Genomic DNA, 20,825 nt, shown 5'->3' with positions numbered 1-20,825 from the left:
GAGACTGACATCTTCCAATTCCTTGGAACTGCTCCCCATTTTATCCATCACCCACCTTGCTAGTACCTAATTCTGCAGATTCTGACCTCTTTGCTACAACGAGATTATCCTTTTGTTTTCTTCAAACAATAATGTGTTCTTTGGCCATAGCCATCAATCCTGGTGTTAGATTTAGGTTGACAAATTCAAAGATGTTGAGCTTGCTGATCGACTGAGCCCTTGACACTGTAGTGTCCAAGATCCCAGGACTAATTTTGGACCATTGGAAATCAGCCACCACAGGATACATTTGCACTCGTTAAAAATAGCTCAGCTACCCCTCCGAGCATTTTGAGTCACCGTGGCTGCAACAGAACAGTGCTTCTAGCCTCAAATCCAGCTTGTTCGTCTGAAATGCGGTAAAGGAACAGAATTTCATAACATGGGATTTTTGAGATTGTCCATAAGATTTTTTTAAATAAACTTTTCACTTCAGAACCAACAGTAAATGATTTTTAAAGGATTGTTAATATAGATTTGAATGTCTTTTCTCTAAGTATAGGAAGCCATGTGGTATACTGTAGATTAATAGAAAACAATATTATTTCAGAAGATTCCCTGGGCCTCCTCTCCACTTAAATGTGGAGCATTTAATTAAATAAATCCAATTAATCATCTGAAGTTAATACAGAAAAAGGAAACAGCTGACAACCTCCCAACTGCTCAAAAAAGCCAAACATTTCAAATATGTGTATTTTATAAGTTTTATAGGTACCTCCAATTATTTCTTTATATGAATTCACTTAGCTTTCTACGAATTCTTAGAAGTCTAACGCCAAACTCTCTCATAGAAATACACCTACAAAACCTTTTCCTTCCCACACACAGGGAGGACACAAGAAGTGGATTTTGCTGGCACCGATGGCCCCCTACAAAGGGCCTTTTTAAATATCTGACAAAAAAAATGTGATATATTTGTGTCACACTGCCATTAGTAAGCAAAATGGCTAACTATCCAAAGTCAGAATTTAAACCAATAGGCAGATTTTAAAACCCGGTGGCTTTTTCCTGTAGAGGAATAAAGATCCCCATGAGCAACCCCATATACTTTCCAGGAAGCAGCCTTCCCCGACGTGCATCTCATTTGTTTCCACAAGTTGACCCCTGCAGGCTTCAAAGAGCCTGGTGGCCAACCCTGTGTTCACTCAAAAGTGCAATTAAAGAGAAATCCACCAAGGCCCCTGGACCCTGTGGGACTCCCAAAACAGTTCCCAACCTGAGCCACTTACTAGTTGCACCCTTGGTCCAGGCCTCCTAAGAATGGCTGCTGAGCCTCCAATCATGATCCTTCTTTTCACTCTTAGCAAAGTCTCCAATATACTCCATGTAAGAAATCTGGGCCCCCAAAGCAGTTCTTCAAAACAAATGAAAAGCCCAATGAAAGGCACTTAGTCGCAAATCCAACACTGCATCCAAGTTCACATGCTACCACCATTAATTATAGAGAATCTTGATTACAGGTCATTGGGGGTGAACTCTTAGCCATGTTTAATGGGCCACAAGAGCACCCACCACAAGGAGAAAACAGGCCAGAATGCCTGTCCCTGGGGCAGTGTCTCCACACCAAATTGTGTTGCCATACTTCATGATAATGCTCACCTGCAGACCACAAGCTTGCTTGTGGGAATGATAGAAGTCATGACTTGTTTTACAAATAATGCTTGCTGTCTTCAGTGCAGGAGGAGGACAGAAGAAGCCAGAGTGGACTTCATTAAAAGGAAAAAAAAGACTAAATGGAACCAGCATTCTCTGGAGCTCAGAGGGGTCTCCATTACTCAGGGTGATCCTTTCCTTTCTGTACTCCTTCATGTTGACCCCAAACGAACCCACCAATAGAACTGAGCCTTCTGAAAGAGGACAAAGATCTGGGTGGCCTGTGGGTGACACTCTGGACAATTTTAAAACAAGACCTGCACCTTACTGAGTCTCTCCTCTAATACTCACTGGCTAAGTTGTGATGATTCATGTCCCCCTTGAAAGAAAAAATCAAAGTAATTGGCCACTAGAAGAAAAAGATTTCCTAAAATATTATGAAGGAATTCTCAGGTCACAAAGATCAAATGAAGAATGTTTATTAGTTGTTTTCCTTCCCAAACTCATTCCAAAGCTGGTATACCTCCCCTCTACCAACCAAAACAAAGAAATTTAGACTGTGTTTCAACCTGGAGTGTGTAGATTTTCTGTTATAATTTCCATTATATAATTTTTTAAGTCCCTTTTAAATACTATCTAGACAGTAGGAAATATCTTTCTTCTCAATCCAAAACTAAGGTGTGTTCCCCTCTGTATTTTCTTCCCCGTGTCGGTGAATTCCATCTTTCCTCTAGACATGATCCAAGTTCAAATCATGTATGTCCTTGAGTTTACCTCAATAAACAATTAATTCATCAATAGATACTCTTTTTAAAAATGTCTTCATGGTATTTTAATGGACAGCTGTCTGACTACTATGAGGATTGACTGTTCCCCTCTCTTGTCCTAACTGTGATTTAGAGTTTTAGTAACTCAAGTCCAAGCATTTACATTTTCTCCATGAAGTGCCAGAGATGTGACCTCATGACACAGATTCTTGGATCAGGTGTGAGTGAGGTCTGGGACACCCAGAAGGCCCTTCTCTGACATCATCTCTGACATGTGTCCCCTAAGATCCCCACTGTGAACCTTCAAAGACTTTCCTCTGTACCAAGATAAGCCTCCATGAGATGGAAATGCAGCAGGTGGGGCCTGGAGAAAACATTCAAAGCTAAATAATATTTGCAGGCTGAGCATTCACGTGAATGAATCTTTGCAATTCTTACTTGCCAGCTTGCAGTTTCCTGAATGATTTTTTTTTTCACTAGCTGGGAATAGGACTAGGAATTCCATCACTGCTGGCAGACAGAGAGTACATTTGGCTCCAGGCCTGATTCTGGGGTCTGCTTTCAAAGCCTTGACAGCCAGTATGTGCCGCAAAAACTTGTAGAACCCCACCTCCAGCCCCGCCCCCTGATTACATTCAATGGTGGCATTTTCGGTACAGAAAGCTGTAGAAAAAAAAACCTTAGTGTCAGATGTGCATTGTAAAAAACCAAAAGCAACAAGGGTGGATTTGCAGAATTAGAAATATTTCCATCTCAAGCACCTGGGTTCAAGTAACCCAACCTGCCCAGAACCACCTTTGTGGTGTAATCAGGGGCCAAGGAAGTGAGAGTGATTCAAAGCTGGAGAGAAGGGAGGGCCTCGAGAGGCATAACTCCAAGGCTTCAGATCTTTCCCATCATGAGGCAAGACTGAGGAATGAAGGGATCTACTGCCTCGTGACAAGTGGCTCTCTCCTCATAAGCACATGTGTACTTGAGAGCACCATCAAATGTGAAGCAAATGTTGGGATGTAACTAAACAGCCATCACATTCCTGTCATACTCATAACTGACCTAGACCAGGTCTGGTCTATATGAGCCCACATAAGCAGCCCAGGAACAAGTCTCTGGGCAAAAGAACATGTCTACAGTGGTCCCTGTCATATCAGCAGCAACTCTGAATCTCTACAGTAAAGAGCCAGGTACTGGAGGCACCAGACAGTGTGAGATATAGATGCAAAACTAAGCAAAACCCTTTTTATGTGGTGGAGGGTATTGAAACAGAAGGGAAAGAAAAGAGAGGGAGCTGGGTCTTTTAGAAATATAGGCTCAATTAGAAGTTATTTTGAGCTAAGCCTGACTCAAAACTTTCTGGTAAAAGGGGAACATAATAATTAAAAGACTACTGGATTAGCAGAGCAATTGACCAGAGGAGGATAATGATAAGAAGGGAGAAAGGGAGAATCCCTCAGCTATGGGGAAGAAAGATCATAAAAGGATATCTGAGGAGCAGCCTTATCAGAAAGGACAGGAAACCACAGTCCGGTGTTCTCCTTTCCACATTGGACATCTGGTCAATTTACCTTGAGCAAGGATTCAATATCTGGGTACTAGACTCCTACTTGGTAAAATATGATCTTTTTATTTAAAGATTTTATTTATTCATTTTTAGAAAGAGGGCAAGGGAAGAAGAAAGAGAGGGACAGAAACACCAATCAGTTGCCTCTCCATGCCCCCAACCAGGGACCTGGCTGGCAACCCAGGCATGTGCCCTGACAGGTAATCAAACTGATGACCTTTTGGTTCATGGGACGGTGCTCAATCTACTGAGCCACACCAGCCAGGTCAATGACCTTTCTTCTGCATTTACAGCCCAGAAATATTAAATTTAAATGAATAAAGTGCCTAATTTTAACTACCACTCAAACTTTGGAAGAGTTTTCCTTCATTGACATGTTGTCAAAAATCCTCCAATTTTTAATTTCAGAGCAGCACAAGAGGTAAGGAGGTGTCAGCAGGTAGGAAGGGACTGCACACATCGGCCCTCTAGACTATGTAGTCAATATTCCAGGTTCTTCCTCGTGTTAGAACCCTATATATTTTAGAGTGCCAAAAACCAGTATGCAATGTTAACATTTGGTTGCTTTCCAGAAAAGAAAATGGTTAGAAAAAAGTAAATATCATCTAAAGTAATAGTCTAATACATTTTCCCCAGTGAGGACATCTTCAATAATTCTGTATATAACACTATGTGTTACTTTAATCATGATCAACTCCAGCTATCAGATCCAATACAAATCAACAATTACTCTAAAGGAGGTCTTAAAACAAGAGAAAATTGCATCATTTTCTTATTCCTTGTATTTCAAAACTAAATATTTGGCCTGGAAACATGGAAATTTCTCTAATCATATAACCAGTCAGTTTAGCAGAATTCCTCTCCTTGAAATCTGGAGAACAGTAACTCATCGAAAATTAGAGAAAACAACACCAAACCACATATACACACACACATAAATAATACCAACCTAAACATTTATTGACCAATTAAACTATCAAAAGTGACATCAAAAATAAAAAAGTCAGTCACTCCTTTGCCATCTAATACACAGAAGGAAATATTAATGTAATCTCATAAATAACGTCTAACTAGTCACCAAGGGTGAGTAATAATTTAGGACTGGTAATAGAAAAACATGGTCATTTTGTAAACTTTACTCTTAATTTGTGTCTAGGTTAGGTGGCAACTTTGGGAGAAGGCAAATTCAGAACAAGCTAGTTCAAAATTATATTGGTAAGTGGTCAAAAAACTGTCACATAAGGATTTAAACTCTGTCCGTCTCAGTCTTTGCATGCAACTGCTGAATTCTGCATACAAGAACTGAAGAAATTAGACGTCGTCAAAAATGCTTGCTGGAAACATCACAGGGCTGGATCAAAAATACTTCATTACTAAGGGGGAGATGTATGAGAGCCCTGAAGGCTGGCAGGTCTCAGCCAGCTCCTGAAGGCCAAAGTGGCGGGTATCTGGAGCTCAGACCTTCTGTGCCAAAGTAAACACTCCCACGCAAAGTCACCATGTGGAAACCAACTGGTGTGGGGAGAGCATGGTGCCACAGGAGAGCTGAGAAACCCCAGAGGCAGGAGGCAGATAGGATTTGAACACACTAAACAGATGGAGGTAGCAATAAACAAACAAGAGGGGAGAACTGAAGACACTCACTTCCACCCAGAGACAGCAGTCAAAGAGCAAGGCAATTACAGGCAATTCATAAGCATCTCTACCCACAACCTCATTTCAGCTTGTACTTTAACTGTAAAACATGCCAAAGCACAGGAGAAAAATCGAGAAGTGATTCTGACTCTTCTACTGAGGCAGAAAATGAGCACATTCCCCTTTAACTACTCAGCCTGTGGGCATTTTAAAAATCGCATTCTGCCTCTGGGTCTGGCTGCTTCAGTTACCGGCCTCACCTGCCGAGGCCAATTGTCTGCGAAGACAGCGTACAAGGACACAGAAGCAGGCACTGTGGACTTTCCCTGCCACAGGAGAGCAGCATCATTTGGTGAGCAAAGCAACACTCCACAGCCCTAATGAAACCAAGAGATTGTTTTCAAATATGTCTCCCTGAGCTCTGCAACAATAAAAGTGGCAGATAAAAGAGGTGGAAGAGATGTATACTCTAACAAATGACAGGAAACTGGAGTGAACTAAACTCTGAGCAGCTAGGATGGCTGATCAGTTTAATGCATTGATTAAATTGGGTTATGTGGTCTCATCTGGAAACAACCTGGGTTCGCCTGTTTTCCTGACAGAGATCCAGCTCTGACACATTTCCTCAGCATCAAAGAAGTGCTGTCATCTCAGCATCCAGTGGCCTCCACACCAGGCTGTGACAGCCATGCAAACACAGACTACAGTTCCCAGAGAAGGCAACAGGATTTGGTTAGGCCACTGGCAGTTTAATACATTCGACCTTTTGAGGTTATGCCCCAGATTAATTTCTTAACAACTTTATTGAAGTATAAGTTAGATCCCATAAAATTTACTCATTGTAAATGTACAGTTCAATGATTTTTGTAGATGTAGAGTTGCATGATTATCTCCAGAATCCAGTGTTAGAACATGTCCATCATCCCCAAAAGGCCGGCCCACCCATTTGGAGGGCTCAGTTCCCACCCCAAGCCCCAGGCTACCAAGAATCTGCAGTCTTTATGGGTTTACTTTTTCTAGACACTCCGTATGAATGAAAGCATAAGATACATGGTCTTATGTGACCGGCTTCTTTCACATGTTTTGAAGTTCACACATATTGCCATATAGATCAAGAGCTCATTTTATTGAATAGTAGTCCACTGCATGGCTATACCACATTGTGTTTATCCACTCATCTGTTTCAGTTTATTAAATCTATAAATCCAACTAAGTGACAATGCTTATTGGCCTAATCTCAGAAATAAATTAAGAAAGCCTGCCATATTTCTAAAATACTCTAGTATTTCTAAAATCTCTGTAATATGGTGAAAATATGTAATAAGGATACAATATGTTCCCTGCAATTTTTGTGCTTGGGGGCATGGGACTGGAGGGATGCTATTTTAACTAAGACAACATCCCTGAATTTCAATTCTTTTATCATTTAATATACATAAAATGTTCTAATACACATAGTGTTTTTATGCTAATTTCTACATCACGCAAGGTCATCAATTCATTTAACAAGCATTTACTTAATGTGCAAATAGCCCTGAATTAGGATATATGAAGAATGTATAGTCCTTGGCTTACAAAGACATCTGTATTTCAAGACTAGGCTAATAAATCAGTTTGGGGACTTTTGAAACATTTCCCTCCATATAAAGAATATAATTAGTGTTTAGCTACCATGGCCACAGTCCTTTATCTAAGATATTACAGTGCAGTCTGTACTGTTTATATACTACATAAAGGCATTTCTTGATCCATTCGCTCATCACATAGGGCTGAGGGCAGGATGTGTGCCAGGCACTGTCGAGGCACTGGAGACACAAATGACAATCTTGTTTGTCTCCTAAGCTCACATTCTCTATTGGTGAAAGCCTTTAACAAACAAATAGTGTAAAATGCTATGAAGAAAAAAAGGGGGCACTGAAGGAAGAGCAGAAAGAGGGAATGCTATTTTAAACAGTGTGATTTGGAGAGGCCCTCAAAGCAGTGAGATCTGGAAGCAGTGAGCCATCAAGGAGAGCAGAGCCAGAGCCTCCCAAGCAGAAGGAGGGGAACATGCAATGGCTGGGAAGGAGGCCGGAGGGGCTGGAGTCAGGAGGGAGGAACAGCGGCTGGGCCATATCAGGTCAGAGAACCATGGTCCCACATGGCTCTTCCTATGTGCCAGAGGTGCACAGTGTCCCCCTCCTCATTGAACCAGTTCCGCCCCCGCTGCAGGTCTCTGGCCTCAGGATCATCCTAAATACACAGTCACAGTAGTCCTGCTAGTTCAATTCTATCATTACATCCAAATTCAGGGACCTCTGCCCAGCTATTCCCTCAACCTGTTCTCCACATCATAATTTAGCTCCACTAATGTGTTCTGTGTCATCATTCCCAAGGCCCTCCATCAGTAACCAAACATCCTAGCCACTCTTGTAGAAAAGTGTTGCCAGGCTTCCGGACTTCACAGCCCCTTTATCTTCTTTTCCCCACTTTATCTTTTGAGGCCCTGTTTCTGTAAGGTCCCACAGACCTCATGCACACACGGACTCTGACCCACCACTGACACCTGGCCATCTCTAAGTCCATCCACATATTCCACCCACAAACTCTGGGCAGGGCCCTCACAGGACCTCTATCAGACACCCCTGAGTCACACAGAGACAGTTATACCAATGTCAACTGCTGCTGCCCCCACACACACCCTCTCCAGCTGCCCAACTCTAGCCAGGAATTTGTCTACCACCGCTGCCCCATCTCCAGCACAGTAGGCAGACCTGTCCCCTGGGGACTGATCCACAGCCAGTGAGCACTTCATTCAAAGTGGAGGCCTCTCCAGATTCTATTAAACCATGGGCTTCTGGTATTTATTCTACCCAGCTTTCTAGTACTAGTTTTCTTAAAGTCAAATCCACAGCTAGAAAACAGAGGCATTTACAAGACAGACATCGTAGAAGCAAATCCTTCTTTAATTCATACTTGTACGTCAACTGGCATGAACAACGGCTTCGTGACAATTTCTGCAGGACAAAGGAAGTTTAGCGTCCACAGCAATTCTTTTTGTTTTATGCCTCCAGTCTCAAACAATGTTCTCAGCTTTACAATCAGTCACGTTTTATGGCAGATCTAAATCTCGGTCCTGTAAAAGAAATCACGGAAGCCAGCTGTGATTCTAAAATCCATTTGGTTGCAGGATGTTCGACCATACATGTCCCTGGCCTCCAATGTGTCCTCTGTCCACAGCAGGTTTGAATCGTCCTGTAGTGGCAGCCACCAAGGAGGGTGAACATTAGGAAGCCCTCTCCAAAATGTGTCTCATCTCCACCTTTTTGGGGTTTTTGTTGTTGCTTTGTTTGCTTGTTTGTTTACAGGATGGATAGTTCTTCATGTGGAATTTTTTCTGGGCTCAGTTTATGAAAAACACATCTCTTCCAGGAAGTTTTAGCCAAGCACTAGCCATCTTCTGACATTACAGACAACTCACAGGAAACTGCTCAGCAGATTTTTTCTTACGGCTTTTCCTTGGCTCTGTTTTTCTTCGCATAGGCACCTCATGTATCGTTGCAAACTGTTACTTGAATCTGAAGTGATTGAAAAGAGGCTCTATTTCCTGTGAACAATTTGTCCTTGCTCAATCCCGATCGTCAGTTGCCTAGAACTTAATTAATTTCACATCTCAGCAAATATAGTATTATTTCCCCAGTATAGTTGGTTTCTGATAGCATCACTCTCATTGTTACTGATCATACATATCTGTAATTGAATTACCTGTTGTTACAGTAATGTGATCTACTCTCAAATGCACGTAAAAATGCAACATAAAATAAAATTGTTCCAATGTATACTTCCTCATCATTCTACATGAACTCTACGCTAGCCAATTCCACAGAGATACAATGACAGATAATGAATGAAAGATGAGAAGATGGAAGATTAGTAGGTTCATAGCCTCTCAAAAATAAAAGAAATTCACTCGCTTTAAAAAGAAATGTATTCTTTTGAAACATAGTGCTTTTCAATATTATTCAGGAAACCAATTTTAGTATATGAGGTGAAAAAGAATAAAAAATGAAATTTTTTTTTCAAATGCAATAGTACTTTGCCAGTATATCTTAAAACTTAGAAAAGAGAAATAAAGTGTGCTCATCTTTGCTCTCATCAAATAACCATTAATCTTGGACAAAAAAGAAGGGATTTAAAAAAAAAAAAAAACAGCAAGTCTTTTGAGAAAATGTTCTGTTTTCTTGAGCTCACTGCTGAGTCAATTCTGTTTTAAACAGCATGCCCCAGGTGAAATATAAATTGTCTTTGAAGTTTCCTGGCTTCAAAATATTCTGTGAAATTCAGAGCCAGGTTTCCTTAGCTCTAGAATCTTCAGATGACAAAAAGTAATGGTGTCAATACCAGTACATTCTAATAGATTACTTATTATATGCTACCTTCTCTTAGGTCGAGTTTTCATTTGCTTTGTTCTGTTTGGTGTAAATTCTGAATCAAAACAAATTTTGGGTAGGCTCACTGAAAGTGAAAAGTTTATCTGTGTATATTCTAACATGCTTTAATGTTTTTCTCCTTTTCTTGCTGTTAGAAATTTTATATATCAGATATCCAGGACCTGATAAATATATCAAAGAAATAAGTGACATATTTATCAAGCATACCGAAAGCTGCTTCTTCAACCTACTTGTCAATGAGCTACTCCTCACCTGTTGAATTTATCTTTAGGATGCAACCAACTTGCACAGTAATTAGAGACATAAGATTGCTCCCTATCTCTGGCAGATTATTTCTACAAGGCAGCAGGCAGCGTGATCAAAACCAGTAATTTTCAACAAAACTTCTGCCTCTCAATTTCAAAAGGTTGCTGGGAACATATGTGAAAACGTCTATATTGTCAATAAGAGTACATAAAGATAACATAAACAACTTAAATACACACTCACCTTAGGACTCAAGAAAATAGTTCACTTTCTCTGTCTAAATTTGCACAAAGATGTGTGTAGGCAAAAATGTGCAAGGCCCCACTTACATACTTTGCACTCTCATATAACTCAATTTGTTAGACACTGTGATTTACATTTTAAAATTATTTAACACTAAACATAAAAATTTGTCACCTTGATCTATAATTATACCCTAAGCACTTTGTCTAAGTAACTAGAGCAACAACTTCAGGAACATTTTTAAACACAAATTTGGTATAATTATAGAATAGTAAATTATGGAGAAGTTACCACAGGATGTGGGACTATTTTTCTCCTACACTGTACACACATATGCTACTACAGAATTGGATTCCTTGACTGGGACATATTATAAACTGATTGATTTGTTCTATCCTGCAAACCATATGATTTGTAACCTCTTCTTAAGGATTAGTTTCTAATCTTAGTTAACTCTACAGTTCATGATTATTTGTTTATGTGACAGAATGCCTTTATACCTTTGGCTGGACATTTATGTGTATCAGAAGCAAAGCTTAAATTTCAATGACTTTAAACAAAAAAAAAACTGGAATTATTAAAAATAATCACCAAGTTAATGAAAAACTGTGTAATGGGTTCTGTTAAGCAGCTCTCTAATATCGGGAACATCTGACATAGTTTCAAGGAGCTGGCATATGTATTTTGAGCAATTAGCATACAGCAGAAAAGTTTCTTGGTTTTAACAGTTGTCCTTGACCAAGAGACTAAACTGACTGTGAAGCAACATTTCCTACTGCAAAGCCATGGATGGGCTTCAGAAGGATCATGAACTCTCTAAAACTTAAGCCAAAGTCTATGTGAATGTGCATATATTATTCATTACAGTCCCACAGCTACCACACTGTATGTTCCTATGTTTCTTTTACCCAGAAATAGTGAAGAAATAATTTTAAAAGAACGGGCAGTGAAGAACACAGGCCTATTATTAGCAAATTCTGAACATCTCAAAAAGTCTTTTGGACAGAGACAAGCTTGACCACCCAGGAGACCAGTCTTTGCTCACAGCAGGGATCTCGCAGCTGTTTGCCATTAAAGCCATCAAATAAGTTAGTAGAATTCATAAAAGGCAAAAAGTGATCAGCGTTGTCATCCATCCTCTCCCTGTTAAGAAAAGTGCATTCAGGCTAAAAGCATGGAAAAGCAGGTACTAGTTCATCATCCCACGGTTCCATCCATGAGTGTGATGTAACACCCAGGAAAAACTGCTATTCTGTGGCAAAGTTTTTACAAGAAAGAAACTCAAGGAAAATAAAATCTATGTTTCAAGTGACCCAAACAGTTACATTGTGAACTGCATTTTCATTAAAAACAAACACGGATAAAAATCTCGTGGGGGGGGGGGGTAAAAAAAAAAATCCATGTTCCCTCTGGGGTAAACACAATCATAGGCCAGAAAAGTTACTTAAGTGAAACACAGCTTAAGCTATTTTCTGCTTGAACTGAAATTGTGAACTGGTCCTTCAAAATAGTGCATGATAAACTTTACCGTCTGTTCAATAATGAAACTGGCATTAGTTAGCAATTAATTTAACAATGCTAATTAGGTGTTAAAAATCTTACCTAGTAAAGTCTGTTTTTGTCTTTCTGTGCCTCCTGGAAGAGACTAACTATAATAACATATCTGCTGTTCGAAAACTTGGTCATGATGACAGAGTTCTTCTGGAGACGCTAACGGTGATATACGATTGTTTTCCTTAAAAACAAGCTGCCACAATCATTTGTAACTCCTGGCATTTTAACTAATGTTCTCCTGAGAAGCAGAACTTTATGTCAGTATTAAACATAAATCACATTACCTTCACCCAATTTCAATTTTTTTTTTCTGATAAAAAGACAATCGTCACAGGGAGAAAGGTGCGCAGACAGGAAGAATTTGCAGTAGTATGATACTGGAAGGACTCTTTCCACTTAAAGGACTTATGTTTGGCAACCACCTTTCCTGTCCCTTCTTCTAGCGACGATGACAGCTACCTCTGGTGAACAGATCGGCTGCCGCCACCCACCACCCCTATGAAATCATTTTGCAAGATCTGCCTGGTCCTGCTGTTGGTTGACTGGGACCCCCAGCCACTCACCCGGGATCTAATCGCTGCTCTCTCCGCATCCTCTCTCGCTCTTTCAGCGCTCGCTCTCAGCGCCCCCTTCCGGGGATTCCCGGGACGCGACAGGCGCAGGAAAGTTAAATCCCAACTCTGAGCAGCCGCATCCAGGTACAAAGCAAGGAAAAAGCGAGGAGGTGAACGCGCTTCCCGCCAAAGCCCCCGGAATCTGGATCTGACTGTATTAGGCCCCGCAAGGGGCGCCACGGGAAGCGACCCGGCGAATATCACTACTCCGCGGTGGTGTCCCCGAACGTCTTGCGGGGACCAGTTCCCTCCGGAGCCCAGATCTGCCTCCGCCCCCTGAGGCAGAGGAAGCGAAATCCGCGGGCGGGTGGTAGGGGGCGTGGAGGTGACCGCAGAAAGGGACTTGCCCGCCCGCAGACCACCGGGCAGCCGGCTCCCGGGGCCTCTGCATCCCGGCCGCGGCATTCTGAGCGGTCTCTGTTCTCAATCACCCTCATTAACCAAAGCGTTTGGCTGAGTTGAACCTATGTCCCACTTCCTCCTAGTTTCTCACGCGCGCCACAAAACCTATGTAACTAAAACAGAAAAAGCTGCCCCAGCCGGAGAGCTGCGGGGCAAAAGCTATGGGACCACGATCGGCTGAACACTGGGACCCCTGCCCTTCGCTCCCGATGATGCAAGCTTGCACGCGCGCGGGGTACCGCACAGACCTCAACTGTGAACCTTCCCGAGGTGCTGGGGAGGGGTCCCGTCTCGCCCACCGACTGGTCACCCATGGGGTCGCTTCCGCTCCTTACGCTCGAGCCTCGGCAAAGGCAGGGACACAAACTTCCAGCCGGTGCACTAGCTCAACTGTGGGAGTCCCCGCAGTAAAGGTAGTCATCCTAATCCTGTACACACCACCACCCGCTGTGCTCGCTCAGGTCGGCAGACCGACCCTGCCCAAGTCGACAAGACCCACCCGCGGATCTCTGCCGCTCCCGGGTCCCAGCCAGCAGCGCGGCACAGTGGGGGCTGCGGCCAAGGCCGCGCAGGTATGGGGCAGTGGGGTCGCTTACCAGGTGCGATGCGCGCTCCTCGTGCCAGTCATCCAGCGCCTGGAGCCCCGGAGAGATGTGAGGGTCCTCTTCAGTGCCCTGCGAGGGAAGTCGAGGCAGCAGCCGCCCCCGCCACTCCCCCAGAGCCGCACCCCACTTGCTACGCTCTGGGCTGGGGGGCGCAACTTGAGCAGCAGGTTCACTGTCCCCTGGCGCGTGGACGGCCCGGGGATGAGTAGGTCCGCTCCCAGTGGGGGCGACAGGCAAGGAGGCAAAATCGGGTGCCCGAACCAGCTCTGCAGGGAAGCCCCGGGGTGGGCCACAAGGACCACGCTGTCCCCGCGAAGGGAGGTGAAGACTGGGGACCGCCACCCGGCAGGGGCCGCAGCCGGTAAGGGGTTGCAGAGCCCACCCGCTGCGAGAGAGCAGCGCAAGGGAGTGGGCGCAGCTAGAGCAGCCGCCGCCGGCGCCGCCTCTCCCAAGAGTAGAGCTGCGCGGGGTGCGAGCCAGGGGTGCGAGCAAGGAGCGCGAGCAAGGAGCGCGGGGCCGCCTCGCCCCGCCCCTCCACTCCCCTCCCCCGCTGCCGCACCGCCCCCTCCTTCTCCTCCTCCCCCTCCCAGCCGGAGTGAAACCCGAGCGCTCCACCCCGCGCCTGACCTCCCAGGCCCCACCCCCTACACCGCCCCTTCCCGGGACTGGACCCCCTCTGATCCCCAGGCTCCTCTGCACCCCAGGAAACCGACTACGGCCTCCCTGGTGAGAGTGCGCCCGATCCTGAACTTTAGGGTGCTCCCTCCCCCTCCTCGGCCCCTCGCTTGGACCTTCGGTGGCTCCCAGCCCAGGTCCCGCCGCTTGGACGTGGCTACTTTGGGGGGCGGGGGGGGAGTGGGGAGCGCAATATAAAGGGCCGGAGGCAGTGCGGGCCGAGACCTAGACGTGGCGCGTCCACTCTGCCGGCCTTGGCTCCAGGTACGTGCGTGTCACCCGGAGGATTGCGGCCGCGTGGTGGGGGTGGGCAGGGGTCGCAGGGTCCTCTGGGACTCCTGAGTTCGTGATATTTTTCTTTTTTATGTGGCATCCTTTTGCGGGCTCTTGAGCTGGAAACTCCTTAAAGACCGAAAGAGTCACTGCGGGTTCTTGGAGGAGCGATTTGGGGGTGAGCCTCCAGCCTAGTTCGGGTCGATTTCAGCAGAGTTCGGAGACGAGAACAAAACGGACGAACCGGGGAGGCAGGTCAGGGATTCCCCAGGTACTGCCCTGCGCGTTAAAACTGGAGGTCCCGGAAAGACAAGGTCAGCTCGTCTAATTCTCGGGCCAAGCATTACTTGTTGCGCTTTTGCAGAATCTCTCGGTTCTATCAAGCAAGTACTCAGGTGAAAAGATCCATGATTAGAAATTAAAGTACCTTTCAAGACTCCTAGAATTTGATACTTTGTCACAAACCATCTGTTAAGAACGCTGAAGAGCGGCACGTGACCCTTTCCCTATCGATTGGGGTGGGGACAGAATCTGGGGACCCTTTTTACTCCGTCTGGGTTTCACAAGGTGGCTTTAAAGTTCCCCTTGTGTAAAGAAACGCATGAACACCCCACCAATATCCTCTCTTAGCTAGTGATATAGGATTTCCCTATGGCACACATTCACATATCGCTCCAGAGCCGGGGGCAGGTTGTTGAGATACCCCATACTGGGAATGGGCCAGTGTGCCCATAACTGTGCCATTGAGCTCATATATGCAAGGAACCCATCACTGGCTGGAAGGTGTCGTGGCCGGTCATATCCAAGAGAAGAGCAATGGAAATACGAATTGACATTGATTTGTGTTTACTTTGTAAAAATATTTTTTTAATGAATTAAAAGAAAGCCATTCTGAAGGTTTCCATGGAAGCCTAGCCCAAAATCTCGAACTCTCTCTCTCACACTAGTGATGAGTTAGTTGCCTGTGAACTCAAGGCCTCACTCGGATTTCCTTTTAGACATCCGGGACGAAATGTCAGTAGCTGGATACCTCTTTGAGAAGCATTCTAACCTGGGTTGTGGTGGGGGCATCAGATTGGTGCCCCACAGCTGCCTCGCTCCTGGGACCTTACTGAACAGCTTAATAGTTCTGTGCTTGGCGTGAGGGGCAGTAGCTTCATTCCTGACATTCCGACTTTCTTGCCTACGTGGCACAAAGGCCTAGGAACGCCCTGGGAGGAGGAGACAGCCAAGGTTTAGCCTGGCTGCTCTGCTTCTAGGGGGTGGAGAGGCGGGGAGGGGAAGACATTACCTTACTCTTGACCTTGCAGCCCTTGGGCACACTGGTATTTTTTGAAACCCCCAGCCACCAGGGCAAAGGGAGACAGAAATTAAGATCCAAATGTGTAGTTAATCCTGTCCTTGCCTTCGACATTACAGTTAAAGGCGTGTAGACTTAAAAAAAAAATCTTGGCATATACACAGAGAGCTAAGCACTGGAAAGAACTTAGCTTTCTACACCATAACCCAGGAGGGCTGATAAGATAACGTTTACCTCAATAAATTATGTAACTTTATGGGTATGTGGGGACGAGAGGTCAATTTCACTGGCAGTTTACAGGCTACACCCAAGCATTGTTAAAATATGTATGTTTAGTGATAGTGAATACAAACAAGTTAATTATGAGGATAGACGAGAAACCGAATAATAATTTAGAGTGCATCATGAAAGTGAATTAACCCTAAACTGAGGTCATGATTTCACCTTGTGACCTAGAAAAAGTTCCTTAACTTTTCCAAGCTACCATCTCTTCACCTGGAGCTTAAACGAATCTGTTAGCACGTGTGTCCTTTGTAATCACTGAAAGAGAAAGGTGGTGATCGCAGTAAATACCGAGGGCCCAGCACAGAAGTAGACTATACCATAAAATTATTTTAAAGAATCCACAGGTGTCCCCCTTGTTCCAAATGAATTTTCTGGTTTTTCTTTTTTTTTTTAAGTTCTGCTAACTGAAGAACTTCCTACATTAAGCTGCTAGTCACATTGTAGAACTATGGGTGATCATTTTAAAACAAAACTGTTTAGTTCTCTTTTAAAAATAAAATTATAGCTTTCCCTAAATTGTTTTGTCAGCCATGCACACAATGTAAAAGAATGAGCAACCAACCAAACACTCGGTGAAAATGATGAATTTTGGGGCGCTGATTCATGTGACCTGAAAAACGCCATCCATTTCCTGATTCACCTTAATTTCTGTGGTGATGTGAGGGATTGTCTTATGTCTCTGAAATAATTAACTGGCTTTGTCTTTATTTCCCTCCCTTGTGCTTGAATTTCAGCTACATCAATAAACTCCTGCCTCAGAGAGGAGCAGCAGGGAGGGGGCTGAAGAGAATGTCAGCTGGTGGAGATCCAGATGCTGCTGTGGTCAGGAGTGACCTTTAAGAGACACCTCTATGCGTGACCTTCACAACACGTGTGATTCTATTAGTATCACAAGAAACCTCAGTCCAGAAATCATGGCCTATGGACATTTACATCTTAACTAGATTTTCCTGCAGATCAGCCAAGGGACACATTACAATCATTATCCACAAGTGTTCCCTTTATACTTCTGTTTTCCTTCTTTTAGATCCATGGCATTTAAGAATTGAAAAACTGCTAGATCCTCTGATCAGCTCCATTAGTTTTTTTCCTTAAAATAGCCAAACATTGATAAAACAATATGCAGTTTTATGCCTCACTAAGATTGCCTAGTGCTAGTTTTTGTTCATATACTATTTTAACTATTTGAAAGACCCATGATATGGCAACAGATAATGCTGTGATGCTCCCCAATGTCTCGAGAGAAGAATCACTAAGTGGGGAGAGTTCAGGGAGCCAATTATTCAAGTCCCTTGAGCTTCACCAGGGTAAAAATTCTCTTACCACCAGAAATGTTCACTCCCCCTTTAGTGTACCAGCCTTCTCCCATGGCAGAGGTAAGCAGGCCAGTTTTACTCAAAAACGACAGCCAGCCCTGGCTGGTGTGGCTCAGTGGGCTGAGTACCGGCATGTGAAGCAAAAGGTTGCCGGTTCAATTCCCAGTCAGGGTACATGCCTGGGTTGCAGGCCAATCTGTTTCTCTCCCTCTCTTTCTCCCTCCCTTACCCCCCCTAAAAATAAATAAATATATAAAATATTAAAAAAAAAAAAAAAAAAAAAAAACAGCCAGAAACTGAAACAGAATAGAAAGAAAATCGAGAAGGAGCATAAATGGGCATGAGATGAAGTAGGGTCCTGGACCTTAAACTGAAGGGCCAGCACAACCACCAGGGTACCTGGTCGACAGCCCTCTGCCAGGCTGTACACTGGATGCCCCACCACTCCCTTCTCAGAAGTCTGAGTTCCACCCACGGCCTGCTTCCAGCTTCCCATGTCTGTGAGGAACATATTTTGTCCCTGCCAGATCTTTCATGGATATTGACACAGAGTGGCCGGCCCTCACCCAATCCCAGTGAGCTTGCTCACCTTTGAGCTCTCTAAAACTCACCCCACAGGTGAAAACCACCTCTAGAAGAATTTTGCCTTATCTTTATGGTTAAATTTCTAGATACATTTTTCTAGCAACCCAATTTCCTTAAAATAAAATTGTGCTCAAAACACCTGAGGTTGTGTTTTTATAAATATGGTATGGAGAGAAGAAAAATGCTGGGTTTAAAAGATTTCTGGAATACCTAGAGGAAATGCAGATGCTTGGTGGCATGGAGATAAAGCTTTCAGATGGTTTCCTGAGTGTGGTTTTCTGACATGGAGCCTGGTCTATATCTTGATTGTCTATAACAAAGAATGGCTGTACTTTTAATGATACTCATTAACCAATGTCCTCTGTATTCCTCTGTCTTTGAAAATAGTGATCTGGGGGAAAAAAGTATGTTTTGGAAATAAAGTCTCAAAAATAATGTTCATCCTACGTAGGTTGAGAAATGTAAATTACTCTGCCTTAGTTTATTCCATGATTTCCCAGGGCGATCAACTCCTAATGACCTTGAGGTAAATGAAAAGAATAGCTACTAAGTGAAATTGACCGGTAGGCCAAGTGTCTGCTGAAGCAAATAAGTGGGAAGATGAGTTGTCAAGAGTCCTGTCACCCTTCTGCCAGCTCATTTCAGACCCTCCCTTCAATTCCCATCATTGTCACCTTAATTCAGAATATCAACTTCTCTCACCCAGACTACCAACACCTCTTCTTACTAGGTCTCCTATGCCCCCTGTCCATAGCACTAGACCACAGCAATTATCCCCAAGCAACACCACCCTCAGTCATTCTTAATAACACAGAACTGATTATATTTGAATTGCAATCTGCCTGGCTTAAAGAAAAAAAAAAGCAAAAGGGGGCAACAACTAACTGGGTTCTTTATGCCCTTCCCTCCTGAAACCAAGGGTCCTTATGACTTTGATTAAATGTAGTCTTAAATCCAAGCTCTAGAAATCAGATCTCTCTCTACACATACAGTATACCCCTCAGAGACCTAGCCTTCCCCTCCCCCCATCCCCAGATAATCAGCAACCCCCAAGGCAGCAGAAGACCACAGCCTGGACCTCATGGTCACACACTGTCTGGACCTCTGGCTAAACATCATATCTTGACCTAAGTTATATCTTGGTTTCTGAAATGACTCTTGGACAGAGGAACTTCAGAAAAGACCTCAAAGCTGCCCTCAAGACCTGAAGAAATGATTTAGTACCCTTACCTCACCTCTGATCAATCTGCTCCCAGCATGACTTCGAACCCTTAACCCCCAGGGTCTTGTGATTTCGCCCTCTCATGTAATCTGTAACCTACACACCATCTGGGACTCAGATCTTTAGCATTAATTCCCCATCTCCAGATCGGCCAATTCAATATTAAACTTTTTCTTTTTATACTGCAAATTCCTGCTCATGCGTTTCTTTGAGCCAGTGTGCGCAGGCAGGCTGACTCAAGAAAAACTTTCAGTTCTGGTAACACTTTTGAATTCCTGCCTAGAATTTGACTGTGACAGTTGATGTTACAGTTTACATTCTTGAGGATGTCAGCCATGAGCCAAGAACCGGAGAGCTGATAAAAGGAACCCGAATCCCTGGTTACCCTCTACAGTCTCTATCTCAGCCATGGACTGCCACCTCCAGACTTCCTAACAGGAGAAAGTAGTAACTTTCCCTTTTGTTTTGTCCATCACTGTTTCTGTTCTGGGTTTACAGGAGAATGTGAAGGCTCTTCCAGATGTGGCATCCCTGCATCCTCATCTTTCTGCATCACCACCCATGCAGTACTCCCTCCGGCTCTGCTTTCCTGCTTTCAGCCAAGTTTGTTGCACAGCCTGAGCCCTGGCACTGAGCTATGCATTAAGGATGGAGTAGGGCAACACAGAGCCAATTATTGCTCTTGTAGGAATTACTGTCTTTCAGGGAGGTAGTATCAAGGACTGATCCCACAAGCATGTAGTCATAAGCCCTGATAAATGCTAGGAAATACAAAGTTAGGGGTGTCTGGGTTAGTCTGCAGAGTCAGGACAGGCATGAAAGGCAGCATTGGAGGTGACATTTGAGGGATGAGTAGTGGCTAACAAGTAAATAGGGAAGGGAGTGAGACTCCAGAAAAGAGTAGAAATATTTTAGAATTTAACTCAAACACACTTGTGAAAATACCAAGGATAGTAATGTAATAGCAAAAAAGGAAAAAAATACCAACAGATACAATTTTCTAAAACAGTAGAGAGGGAAAAAGATGAAATAAAGATAACTTGATCAATGCAGTAAAGGGCTAGAAAAAAAAAGACAAATGAAAAGAAAAACATGTAGAAAGAGAAGAACTAGTAGAATTTCAGTAAACATATAAAATTCAATTATATCCAAAAGCACAATAACGCAATGGGAAAAAATATACCAAGCAAATATCAGCCAAAATAAAGATAGTTTACAAATACCCATGTCAGAAATATAGGTTTTAAAGCTAAAATATTTTTCATTAAAATTCACTATTTAAAAAAGATCCAGTTCATTAGGAAATACAAATGTGTACACACCTAAAAAAAAATGGTTTCAAAGTATAAAAAGTAAAAATCTACAAAATTATAAGGAAAATTGACAAATCCAGTTATTGATGAAGCACATTTCTCTGACTGATTGACTCCACAGGGAAAAAATAGTATGAATTTAGATATCCTGAGAAAAACAGTTATCAAGA

The 20,825-nt window shown here is 43.5% G+C and overlaps 1 protein-coding gene, 1 long non-coding RNA gene and 1 other non-coding gene across 3 annotated transcripts in view; 2 read left to right on the top strand and 1 right to left on the bottom strand.

Annotated features, from left to right (window-relative positions):
- Positions 1 to 14,141, bottom strand: part of SEMA5A (semaphorin 5A) — a 435,475-nt gene extending 421,334 nt beyond the window's left edge. The window contains exon 1 of the mRNA XM_090276235.1: positions 13,678 to 14,141. The gene's annotated coding sequence lies outside the window, so the exon portion shown is untranslated. The remainder of the gene's footprint in view (positions 1 to 13,677) is intronic.
- Positions 14,142 to 14,531: 390 nt separating this feature from the next.
- LOC150008314 (uncharacterized) lies at positions 14,532 to 18,258 on the top strand. Its single transcript, XR_016511290.1, has 2 exons — positions 14,532 to 14,625; positions 16,954 to 18,258. It is a non-coding gene; the product is annotated as an uncharacterized LOC150008314 (long non-coding RNA).
- Positions 16,791 to 16,860, top strand: LOC150008315 (small nucleolar RNA SNORD123). Its single transcript, XR_016511609.1, has one exon. It is a non-coding gene; the product is annotated as a small nucleolar RNA SNORD123 (small nucleolar RNA).
- Positions 18,259 to 20,825: the final 2,567 nt, after the last annotated feature.

This window comes from Furipterus horrens, unplaced genomic scaffold (genome assembly GCF_987537825.1).
Source record: "Furipterus horrens unplaced genomic scaffold, mFurHor1.1.pri manual_scaffold_5, whole genome shotgun sequence".
Lineage (NCBI taxonomy): Eukaryota > Metazoa > Chordata > Mammalia > Chiroptera > Furipteridae > Furipterus > Furipterus horrens.
Note: the sequence above shows the minus strand (reverse complement) of the source record. Positions and strands in the feature narration are given on the sequence as shown.